This window comes from Budorcas taxicolor, chromosome 22 (genome assembly GCF_023091745.1).
Source record: "Budorcas taxicolor isolate Tak-1 chromosome 22, Takin1.1, whole genome shotgun sequence".
Taxonomy (NCBI): Eukaryota; Metazoa; Chordata; class Mammalia; order Artiodactyla; family Bovidae; genus Budorcas; species Budorcas taxicolor.
In genome coordinates, this window is record NC_068931.1 from 9,583,848 (window position 1) to 9,594,858 (window position 11,011).

The 11,011-nt window shown below is 47.5% G+C and overlaps 1 pseudogene; it reads right to left on the bottom strand.

Moving 5' to 3' along the window:
• Positions 1-5,438: 5,438 nt before the first annotated feature.
• LOC128067256 (MLV-related proviral Env polyprotein-like) lies at positions 5,439-7,250 on the bottom strand (annotated as a pseudogene).
• Positions 7,251-11,011: the final 3,761 nt, after the last annotated feature.

Here is an 11,011-nt window from a genome sequence, read left to right on the forward strand (position 1 = left end):
GTTTTATTTGTTTTGTTAAACAACGTTTAGAAGAATGTTCCCACAGAGAAAAGACAGTCTTAAAATACAGTGGATGTAAGCCTGAGTGAAGACTGAAGACGACCATGCATTACTTGACTGGCAGGCCCATTCTTTCCGGGAATAATGGCTGTACTGATGCCATCTCTTCATTTGCTTATACACTTCATACTCACTCAATTCATCTTTGTTTGGATGGAGAACTGGAATATTCTTTGAAAGAGAGGGGGGGAAGTATATTTTGCTTGAGCTATTGCATTTGGGCATTCTTCTATAACGTAGAGGTTTTCTTTTTCTCCACCCTCTAATCCTGAATGTTTTACTTCTCAAAAATAAACTTAAAGCTTCTAAAAATCCTGAGGATTTCAATTTGAACTATTTTCTACCTCCTCAAAATGAATGGTCACTATTGACAAAAAAAAAAAAGAAAAAGAAAGAAAATGAAGAATTTCTCCTTCACATCTCTCAGTGATTTTTAGATTGAGAAACTGGTACCTGAATAATGTGATTTAGATTTAGATTAATCTGAGATGCAAGGGTTTGCTGAAACAAACAATGTTAATTTGCATTTATATGGAACTGGATTGCCATCTCAGATTACTGTGGAGATTCAGGCTGAGAGCGCTACAAACCTCATTTGAAAATTAAAATACATGAAATTCATCATCTTGTTATTGTATGTATGAGTTGCTCTCTTATCTGTAAAGATGTAAATATGGATGACAGGGAAATGCGTATAATAAAAATTGTGCCATGAATTTCATGTGTGCGTACTTAGTTCCTTTTTCTCAGGGAATTACATCCATCCATTCACTGTCTCGCCCTTTCTTAATGTATGGAAAACAATTCCCAATCTATAAAACTGAACACCCTACAAAGATAATACATTTTAAGATACTCAAATATCTAAGAAATAAAGTGACAAAGGTAGACAGTGAACATTTAACTTTATGTGCATCAACATTTGCATATTTAAACATACCGATAAGCAGACCAAACTAATCTGAAAGACTGACAGCAAAAACTTTCACTCTACAAAAGATTACTATATCAAACACATACATTTTGTGCTCACTGATCTTGTGTTTCTATAAAGCCAGGCCGCAGAACCGTCTACAAATATGAGAGTGTCTGAGCTTCCATCTTTTGTAACAATGGATTAAAAACTGATAGCACTAATAATCATGAGATTTTTATCATTTCTGTTGTTACTTGATGATTTCCATGACAGTTGAATGAATGAAGACATTGATTAAAAACTGAATATGCCTGTTATTTGCTTCTGTGCCCAAATAGTTTCTTCATGTGTAACTTGGTTTTGGTATTGCTACTGTAATTTACCACCATTTTGTAATGAATAGAAATACCAAATCACTTTGTTGGCCACCAGGAACTAACATGGTGCTGTAGGTCAACTGTACCTGCTGCCAAAGCCCAAACAAATCAACTCATAGTAAAGATCAAATTTGTGTTTACCAGAGGCAAGGGATGAGGGGAGTGGGGATTGGCTGAAGGTGTTCAGAGGTACAGACTTAATTACAAAATAAAAAAATACTAAAGATGTAATGTACAATATGATTACAATTAATGTGGCTTTATGTTATATGTAAAAGTTAAGGGCGTAAACACTGACTTCTCATCACAAGAAAAACATTTTTCCCTTGTTTGTTCCTTTTGTATCTATATGATATGATGGATGTTCACTATACCTACTCTAGTAATCATTTCACAATGTATGGATGTCAAACCATCATGTATACACCTTCAACTTATACAAGATGACAAAAAATGTAGATAGCCAAGTACTTTGAATGTGGAGATTAAATGACAGTGAGATAGGTCAACACCCTGAAGCTCATGTGGTTTGTTTGTGTGTGTGAGATTATTTTTTAAGGTTTGAAATATTTGAGCAGGTTTTTATGTTTAGTCAGAAAAGTCAGTAGAAATTAAAGGTAGGTCCTAGTGTATAATTTTAAAGATGAGGAAATTAACTGTTTTCAGAAGACTAAAGGGATTTCAAATATTAAATTATGAAAATTAAAAAAAAATTCAGATAAGAAAGATACATATGGTAAATGAGCACATGAAAAGATGTTAGTCATTATTATTCATGAAATAAATGCAAATTAAAATCACAATTATATACCACTACCCCCCTATTAGAATGGGTAAAAATCAATAAAATATATAGACACTTATTGTCCTGTTACTCACATGTCAGGAGCATCTTTATGGCACCAACACTCAGTGAAGATTTAACTGAGATCACCTCTTCCTCTCTCTTTTGCTATAACTTTAAAAATTCCTTTTTTTACTTTCTGTTCATCAAATGTGGATTTTTTTTCCCCCTTAAGTTTGTATTCCTAGGTGAGAAGGGTCTTACCTGGAGGCTCAGTGGTAAAGAATCTGCCTGCCAATTCAGGAGATGTGGGTTTGATCCCTGGGTCTGGAAGATCCCCTGGAAAAGGAAATAGCAACCCACTCTAGTATTCTTGCCTGGGAAACTCCATGGACAGAGGAGCCTAGAGGGCTACAGTCCATGGGGTCACAAGAGTCCAACATGATTTAGCGACTAAACAGCAAACAGCCTAGATGAGAGCATCAACTTCACGATCCAATTAGCACGTGTTGGTAATCCACAACATCGAGGATGGTGATAATGGCCCAGATATTTTTACTGAGCTCTGGATCATTATACCCTATTCTTTATCATCTACCTTCAATGGTTCCATTTCAAAACCACCTTAACTCAACATATTTAAAATACATTTACATTTATCTCTGTAATCACCTCTCTGGTGTTCGTTTTCCTATGCAAATGTCACCGCTACTCACTTAGCGTCAAAATCAACAGCATAGAGATTACCCTTTGCTCTTCACACTCCACTCCGTGGAATCATGAAATTTTATCCCCTCTGCCTTCTAAATACTCCTATCCATCCTCACTGCTACCATCTCGAGGTCGCCACCAGTTCTCACCCGAAACCTGATGCCTGCTGTGACTTTTCCTTCTTTTCGCTTTTGCTACTTTCCTTACTATGTTCTCAGGGATGATTTCAAAACACATGTCTTTTCACACTTGTCACCTTACTCGCTCAGCATCTATCAACAGCTACTACTCACTGCTCAGGTAGTGTTGCTGAAACCCAGTCTCTGTACATCAACACCAAATTGAATCTCAGAGGCAGAATTTTGGGTGAAGCAGGAAAGAGGAGCATTCATTGTTTTGCCAGTCAGAGGCTGCCACAGCAAGCTAATGCCTTCGAGATGGTGACCTGACCTGGAGAGCGCAGTGAGCAAGTTTATAGCATGGCTCAAGGAGCTGGGCTTAATGAGATCCTGGACTTTGTTCTGATTGGTTGGTGGTGAGATGATCGGGGGCCAGCATCATCAACCTTCTGGTTCAAACCAGTCTAAGGCCTGTGTATTTGCTGTCACAGTTTTCATCTGATGTATATGGTGGGGAAAATGTCTACTTCCTTAAAAACAACCTAGGAATGTGGGTGAAGCCTTTCTGCATATCTTTCTTTCAGGGAACTGAGAGTTCAGTGATTCTATGTGGCAAATTTATGGTTTAAATAATTACCTGTTCCCCAGTCCAACAGCTCTTCTTTGTTTCTACATCCTAACATTTCCCAATCATTAACTCTTCAGTTCAGTTCATTTCAGTCGCTCATTCATGTCTGATTCTTTGCCACCCCATGGACTGCAGCACGCTAGGCCTCCCTGTCCATCACCAACTCCTGGAACTTAAACTCATATCCATTGAGCTGGTGATGCCATCCAACCATCTCATCCTCTGTCGTCCCCTTCTCTACCTGCGTTCAATCTTTCCTAGCATCAGGTTCTTTTTAAAGGAGTCAGTTCTTTGCATCAGGTGGCCAAAGTGTTGGAGTTTCAGCTTCAACATCAGTCTTTCCAATGAATATTCAAGACTGATTTGCTTTAGGATGGACTGGTTGGATCTCCTTGTAGTCCAGGGGACTCTCAAGAGTCTTCTCCGACATCACACTTCGAAAGCATCAATTCTTCAACATTCAGATTCCTTTATAGTTCTAATCTCACATCATATATGACTACTGGAAAAACTATAGCTTTGACTAGAGGGACCTTTGTTGGCAAAGTAAAGTCTCTGCTTTTTCATATGCTATCTAGGTTCGTCATAGCTTTTCTTCCAAGGAGAAAGTGTCTTTTAATTTCATGATTGTAGTCACCATCTGCAGTGATTTTGGAGCCTCCCAAAATAAAGTCTATCACTGTTTCCCCATCTATTTGCCATGAAATGATAAGACCAGATGCCATGATCTTAGTTTTCTTAATATTGAGCTTTACACCAACTTTTTCACTCTCCTCTGTCACTTTCATCAAGAGGCTCTTTATTTGTTTCCTGCTCTCTACCATAAGGGTGGTGTCATCTGCATATCTGAGGTTATTGATATTTCTCCCGGCAATCTTGAGTCCAGCTTGTGCTTCATCCAGCCCAGTGTTTCTCATGATGTACTCTGCATAGAAGTTAAAATAAGCAGGGTGACAATATACAGCCTTGACATAGTCCTTCCCAATTTAGAACTAGTCTGTAGTTACATGTCCAGTTCTAACTGTTGCTTCCTGACCTGCATACAGATTTCTCAAGAGTCAGGCCAGGTGGTCTGGTATTCCCATCTCTTTAAGAATTTTCCAAACTCTGGAAAACTCTTGCATCGGACTTTTATTAATACTTTGAAAGACAAGGACACAAGGGCTTGTACTGAGTTTCAATAGGAAAGTGAAACCTCCTTTCCATGTCTTAGAAGGCATGCTGTGATGGCGTTTCTGACACTCCAGCATCACTTCTCTCTCCTAGCCCCACCCACCCCACATTCCAAACATCTCTGAGGTTTTTGTTCCCTGGAAACTTCCTGCCTGCCTGGGAATCCTCACCCCGCAGGTGCTACCTGGATGGCTGGTGCCAAATATTCTGTTTGGCTTCTCTCCCTAAATCTTTTGTCATTTCCTCTCACCACTTCCCCTAATAAGATCTACCCTTTCTGCCATTTTTTTTTTTTTTTTAATTCTAACCGGATTCTTATTTCACCCTCTGGATTGTTGCTTTTTGATTCTGTTCTTGCAGAGCATTCTGAACTTCTCAATTAAATATTTAATGTTATAAAATGTTTTCTTGTCTTGTGTCAAATGATATATAAACAACCTGAGAGCAGTGATCATTCCAGTCTGTTCTTTATTCCTTTTTATAGCCGGGTCATGTCCCGACATGCCCGGGCAGGCCCAGGCCTGCCTTAACCATCTTGCCCTGACCTCTCATCCCGGCCTTTTTGATATAGGACAAGGGGCGCCGATTCTTTCTGGCTACTTCCTGCTGAACGGGGGCGACGGGGGTAGGGTGAGGCCGGGATGACAGGGGGCGTCTGTCGTTGATCTTGTCACGGAGGGTTTGTTGGAAGCCCCTGGTACTGCTGTCGCAGCACCATCAGCTGGACCGTGTTGAGCCGTTGCTTGATAAAAGCCAGAAGCTTGTTTAGGATACAGGGCCCAAAAGTCAGGAGCAGTAGGAGAATGATGAGTGGTCCCATTAAGGAGGATAGCAAAGTCGTCAGCCAAGGGGAACTTTGGAACCAAGACTCAAACCAGCCCTGCTGGGCCTCCCTCTCTCTCTTCCTGCATTCTAATCCCTCTCTTACTTTAGCCATGGACTCTCGAACCACCCCAGTATGATCAGCGTAGAAACAGCGTTCTTCTTTGAGGGCCGCACAGAGGCCCCCCTGTTGCAAAAAGACCAGGTCTAGCCCTCTGCAGTTTTGTAATACTACTTTGGAAAGGGAAGTTAAGGACTTCTCTAGGGCCATCATGGACTTCTCTATGCGGGCGATGTCTTCGTCAATTGCGGCCCTCAGGGTGGTCAGGCCCTGATGTTGTGTGGTGAGGGAAGCAATGCCCGTGCCCGTCCCGGCTGCCCCCAGGGCGAACAGCGTTGCCAGAGTAACAGCTGTAACGGGCTCCCTCTTGTGTCTAGGAGCTGGGGTGTCTCGGTCCCAAAAGTTGTAGAGGACCTCCTCTGGGTGGTATGTAATCTTGGGTACTACTGCTACCATGACACAGAATTCCCTGCTCCAGTTGAAGACAGCCAAGTGGAGACAGGGCGTTAGCCCAGTCTGTGAGCACACCCACCACCCCCCCGGTTTCGGGTATGACGTAGGTCTTATTGGTGAAGTTGGTATCATTGCCAGTCTGGGCGCACAAGGTTTGTTTATCTGTAGGAACCGTGCCTAAGCAGGTCCCCAAACCCCATACTTGTTTCATGGTAAGGCCCACCTTGCGGTCTCCCCAAGAGCACTGTGGTGGGTTGGAGATAACGGATAAGTTGTAGGTAGCATTTAAGCCCACGGCCTCGTAGTAAGGTGGATATAGGGTGTAACAAAGCCAGCAGGATTGGGTCGCATCAGGATTGGAGAGGTTAAGGGCCCCGTAGGCTTCCTTGACCATGGCCCACAGGGGTTCCTGGGTCTCTGGTGGGTCAGTCCGGGTCAGCTGAGGGGGGAGGGGGGTGAGGGTGGACGAGGTCACATTTGTGGCGTTTGTCCTCGTGGTGAGGGGCGCGGGGGTGCAATAACCTGGTTGGGCCCCACAGCATGGGTCTGAGCGGGTTGCAGGACTTGCTGGACATATAGTATTGCACTTGGGGCCCCCCAGCCATCATAGACCTGTATTCCCCAGGCTAGCCCGGAGATCCATCTGTTTTCAGTCCGTCCTTGCTGTGTGAATGATAGTCTGACTAAGTCACAGTCGGGGCAGTACTTTGTGAATCTGTGGTTCCACATGTCCTGGGTGATGGGATTTACGAAGGACATATTGATCAGGTCTGGCTTGGTCACCGACCATTTCCATCACCCATCGTTGGAAGTGACACAGTCCCAGGATTTACAGTAGCGACTCACCATTCCCCCACAGGTCTTTATGTTTTCCCGCTGATGTCCCGGACAGGCATAAAACCCGACCTTTCTGAGATATGCCCAGGCCCATGAGGTCTCGGTTAGCTGTTGAAGGTGAAAGTATAGGTCAGGCCACCACGTATCTTTCGGTTGGGTGGCTGTGGTCTGGTTTAGCTCTTCGTAGGTCTCTCCATTTTTTAAGACCCAGGTGACCTGAAAGGGCTGGTGAGGGTTTTGGTTGGTGTGCCCCCTTTTTTCCAGGACTCCCAGTACCCCCAGAGTAACCCAGAGTAGAGAGCCCCGCATCGTTCTGAGGTTGGAGTGAAAGGTCTCCGGGCTATTCAGGAATCGACAGCAGAGGGGTTCGGGTGATGGTCAGCTTGGTCTGCCCCGTGAGAGTGGAGCGGTAGAAGTGGTCAGGAGAAAGGGCCGGGGCCGGGGCCGCCCCTGTTTCTGGGAGACCCGGGGGAGCTCGTTTGAGTCGGGTCAGGTGGTACCAGGGCTCATGTCCCAGGAGTTTGGCTGCTGTAGGGGTGGTGAGGATAACAGTATGGGGTCCCGTCCAGCGAGGCTGTAGTGGGCGGGGACTCAGGGTTTTGAGCAGTACCTGATCTCCTGGGGCCAGAGGCTGGGTGGGCCTCTCGTCGTCTGTTGGTTGTGGCAGGACCTGGTCAGTGTGTTCCCTCAGCAAGGATCGTAGGAGGGAGAAGAGGGGGAGGTACCCCGCGAGTGGGGAAGCCTCTCCTGCGGGGAGGTGAGTCAGGAGATAGGGCCTGCCGTAGAGCAGTTCAAAAGGGGTCAAACCTGTTTTGGAGTGGGGTGTGGTGCAAATGCGAGTGAGCGCCAGAGGAAGGAGGTCGACCCAAGACAGCCGCAGTTCTGAGGCAAGCTTGATCAGATGCGTCTTGATGATGCCGTTCACCCGCTCTACCTTGCCTGATGATTGGGGCCGATAGGGGATGTGGAGATGCCAGTCAATACCCAGGGCTGCAGCCACCCACTGAGAGATCTGCGAGATAAAAGCAGGCCCATTGTCAGACTGGAGAGAGTTTGGCAACCCAAATCTGGGGATGAGATGGGCCGTCAAGACCTCCGCCACCGCCGCTGCCGTCTCTCGGGCAGTGGGGAAGGCCTCGACCCATCCTGAAAAGGTATCCACCAAGACCAGTAGATAGCGGTGGGTTCAATGTCTGGGCATATGGGTGAAGTCTATCTGCCAATCCTGCCCGGGCATATGTCCCCTCAACTGGTGAGTCTCCTGTGAGGGTCGGAGTCCTCCTTGGGGAGAGGTGGAGGCACATGTTAGGCAGGAGTGGTGGACGGCATATATGGTCTGTCTGAGATGTAGGGGAGAAAAGACAGGGCTGAGAAAGGAAAAGAGAGCCCTTGGCCCGATGTGGAGAGTATTGTGGATTTGGGATATTATGGCCTTAGCCTGGCGCTCAGGAAGCACTGGTTTATTATGGAGTAGTATCCATCCCGACGGGTGCCTCTGAGCCCCTTCTTGCGCCAGCAAGGCTCTGGCTTCCCTGCTGGAATAATCTGGGTTGAAGGTGGATCTCAAAGTCAGCAGGGGCTCGGGGGCTTGTTGTAAGGTAATCTGTCAAGCCACTTGGTCTGCCATATTGTTACCCAGCGCGACAGTGTCATGGGAATTTTGGTGTCCCTTGCAGTGTATGATAGCGACCTCTTTGGGCAAGGATAAGGCATCCAACAGCCGAGTAATGTGGGGGGCATTACAGATGGGGGATCCTTTAGTGGTCAGGAAGCCCCGTTCCTTCCAGATTGCCGCGTGAGAATGGGCAATCAAGAAGGCATACTTGGAGTCCGTGTAAATATTGGCCCTCTTTCCTTCTGCTAAGTGTAAGGCTCTAGTTAGGGCCGTTAGTTCAGCCTTCTGAGAAGTCATCCCGGGTGGCAAGGGTTGAGCTTCTAGGACTTCCCGGGTGGTCACCACAGCGTAGGCTGCCCGTCGGTTTCCATTGGGATCTTGCTTTGAGCTCCCATCGACGAACAAAGTCAGCTCTGGATTCGGTAGAGGTTTGGAGAACAGGTTGTGGGGTGGTTGCATAAGGGACTCAAGGGCCTCCGAGCATGAGTGGGTTGGGCGTTCTGAGGAGAGAGTGAGGGAGGATAGTGAGGAAAGTGGGTTTAATTGTGGGGAACGGCCCACAGAAACCTGAGGATTGTCCAGGAATACCAGGTGAAACTGTTGTAGCCTGGACTCGCTAAGTTCGGAAAGGAATCTAGAGGCTAAAAGGTCACCCAGACGGTGAGGTGAAAAGATGGTCAAGGGTTGGCCATGAATCAGCTTCTTTGCATCGGCGTACAGCGTCGCCGCCGCCGCTAGTGCCCGCAGGCAGGGGAACCACCCCCTGGCTGTGGGGTCAAGGTGTTTGGATATGTAAGCAATAGGCAGCAATTCTGGGCCAATCGGTTGCACCAAAGCTCCAAAGGCTATCCCTCCCTTTTCATCAGTGTATAGGTGGTGTGGATAGTTGGGGTTTGGGAGAAAGAGAGGAGGCGCAGCCAATAGGGTTGAGCGTAAAGCGTGGAAGGCCCGAACCACTTCGGTGGGGGAAGACAGCGGCCCTGTGGGAGTTTCTTTAGCTGCCGCATATAAAGGTTTGGCCAGGGTAGCATAGTTTGGGACCCAGTGTCGGAAGAATCCCGTCAGTCCTAAGAAGGACAATATCTGGTCTCCGTTGGTCAGAGGGCAAATGGACCGGAGGAGGCTACACCGGTCTGTGGTCAGGGCTTTAGTGGTCGGAGTGATTTGGAGACCCAGATAGATGACAGAAGTCTGAGTCAGTTGGGCTTTCGATTGTGAGGCTCTGTAACCCTGGGAGCCAAGGAAATTGAGGAGAGTTGCAGTATGTTGTCGGGAGGTCTCTTCTGAGGGACTGCAAAGGAGCAAGTCGTCAACGTACTGGAGAAGGGTGCTAGGGCGAAGCGAGCACTTAACCAGGTCCCGGGACAGAGCCTGCCCGAAGTAGTGGGGACTGTCTCTGAACCCCTGAGGAAGTATGGTCCATGTGAGTTGCATGGTTAGCTGGGTATCGGGGTCAGTCCAGGTGAAGGCAAAGAGGAATTGGCAGTCGGGATGGGGTGGAATGGTAAAAAAGGCATCCTTGAGGTCAATAACAGTGAAATGAGAGGTCTGAGGAGGTATGGAAGAAAGGAGGGTGTAGGGGTTAGGGACAAGTGGATGGGCAGGGACCACCGCCACGTTGATCAGGCGGAGATCCTGCACTAGCTGGTAGTCTCCTGAAGCCTTTTGAACAGGGATGATGGGCGTGTTACAGGGGGAGGTCGTAGGAATCAGGAGACCCTGTCCCAGGAGACGGTCGATGATAGGCTTTAGCCCTCTGAGGTTGCGAGTAGACAAAGGAAACTGGGGCCGGGTTGGGAAACAGGTAGGGTCCCTTAGCCGAATGAGAACTGGAGGGTGGTGCTGGAGCCACCACCGGGACTCGGGTGTCCCAGACCTCAGGATTAACAGAAGAGGTTGGAGGGTCAACAAGTAGCATTAGGAAGGCCCCTGACGTGGGAGCCGATCCTGGAGCTAGCTGAAGAGTGGCCTTCAGCTTAGCAAGTATGTCTCTTCCCAAGAGAGGAGTAGGGCAGGAGGGAATGACCAGAAAGGAGTGGGTAAATAGACAGGAGTCTAATTGACAGGCTAGTGGTTGGGTTTGGAGCGGACACGAGGGTTGGCCGTCAATGCCCATAACTGAAACCTGGGAAGGACGTAGAGTGCCTCCGAAAGAGGGAAGGACCGAATAGGTAGCCCCCGTGTCAACCAGAAAATTGATGGACTTACCCGCTACCTGGAGTGTTACCCTGGGCTCGGCTTGGGTTATTGGGGTCCCCGAGTCTGGGCGGTGTCAGTCGCTGTCGAAGCTCAGCAGCTCCAAAGCCGGAGGAGGGCAGGAGGTCTCCCTGGGGCGCTCCGGTCCCCGGCCCCTAGAGGTCGAGGCCCGAGAGGCCTGGGGACAGTCACTAGCCCAGTGTCCTCGTCGTTTGCACAACGGGCACGGCTTGGAAGGAGGCCGCGGATTGGGGCACAT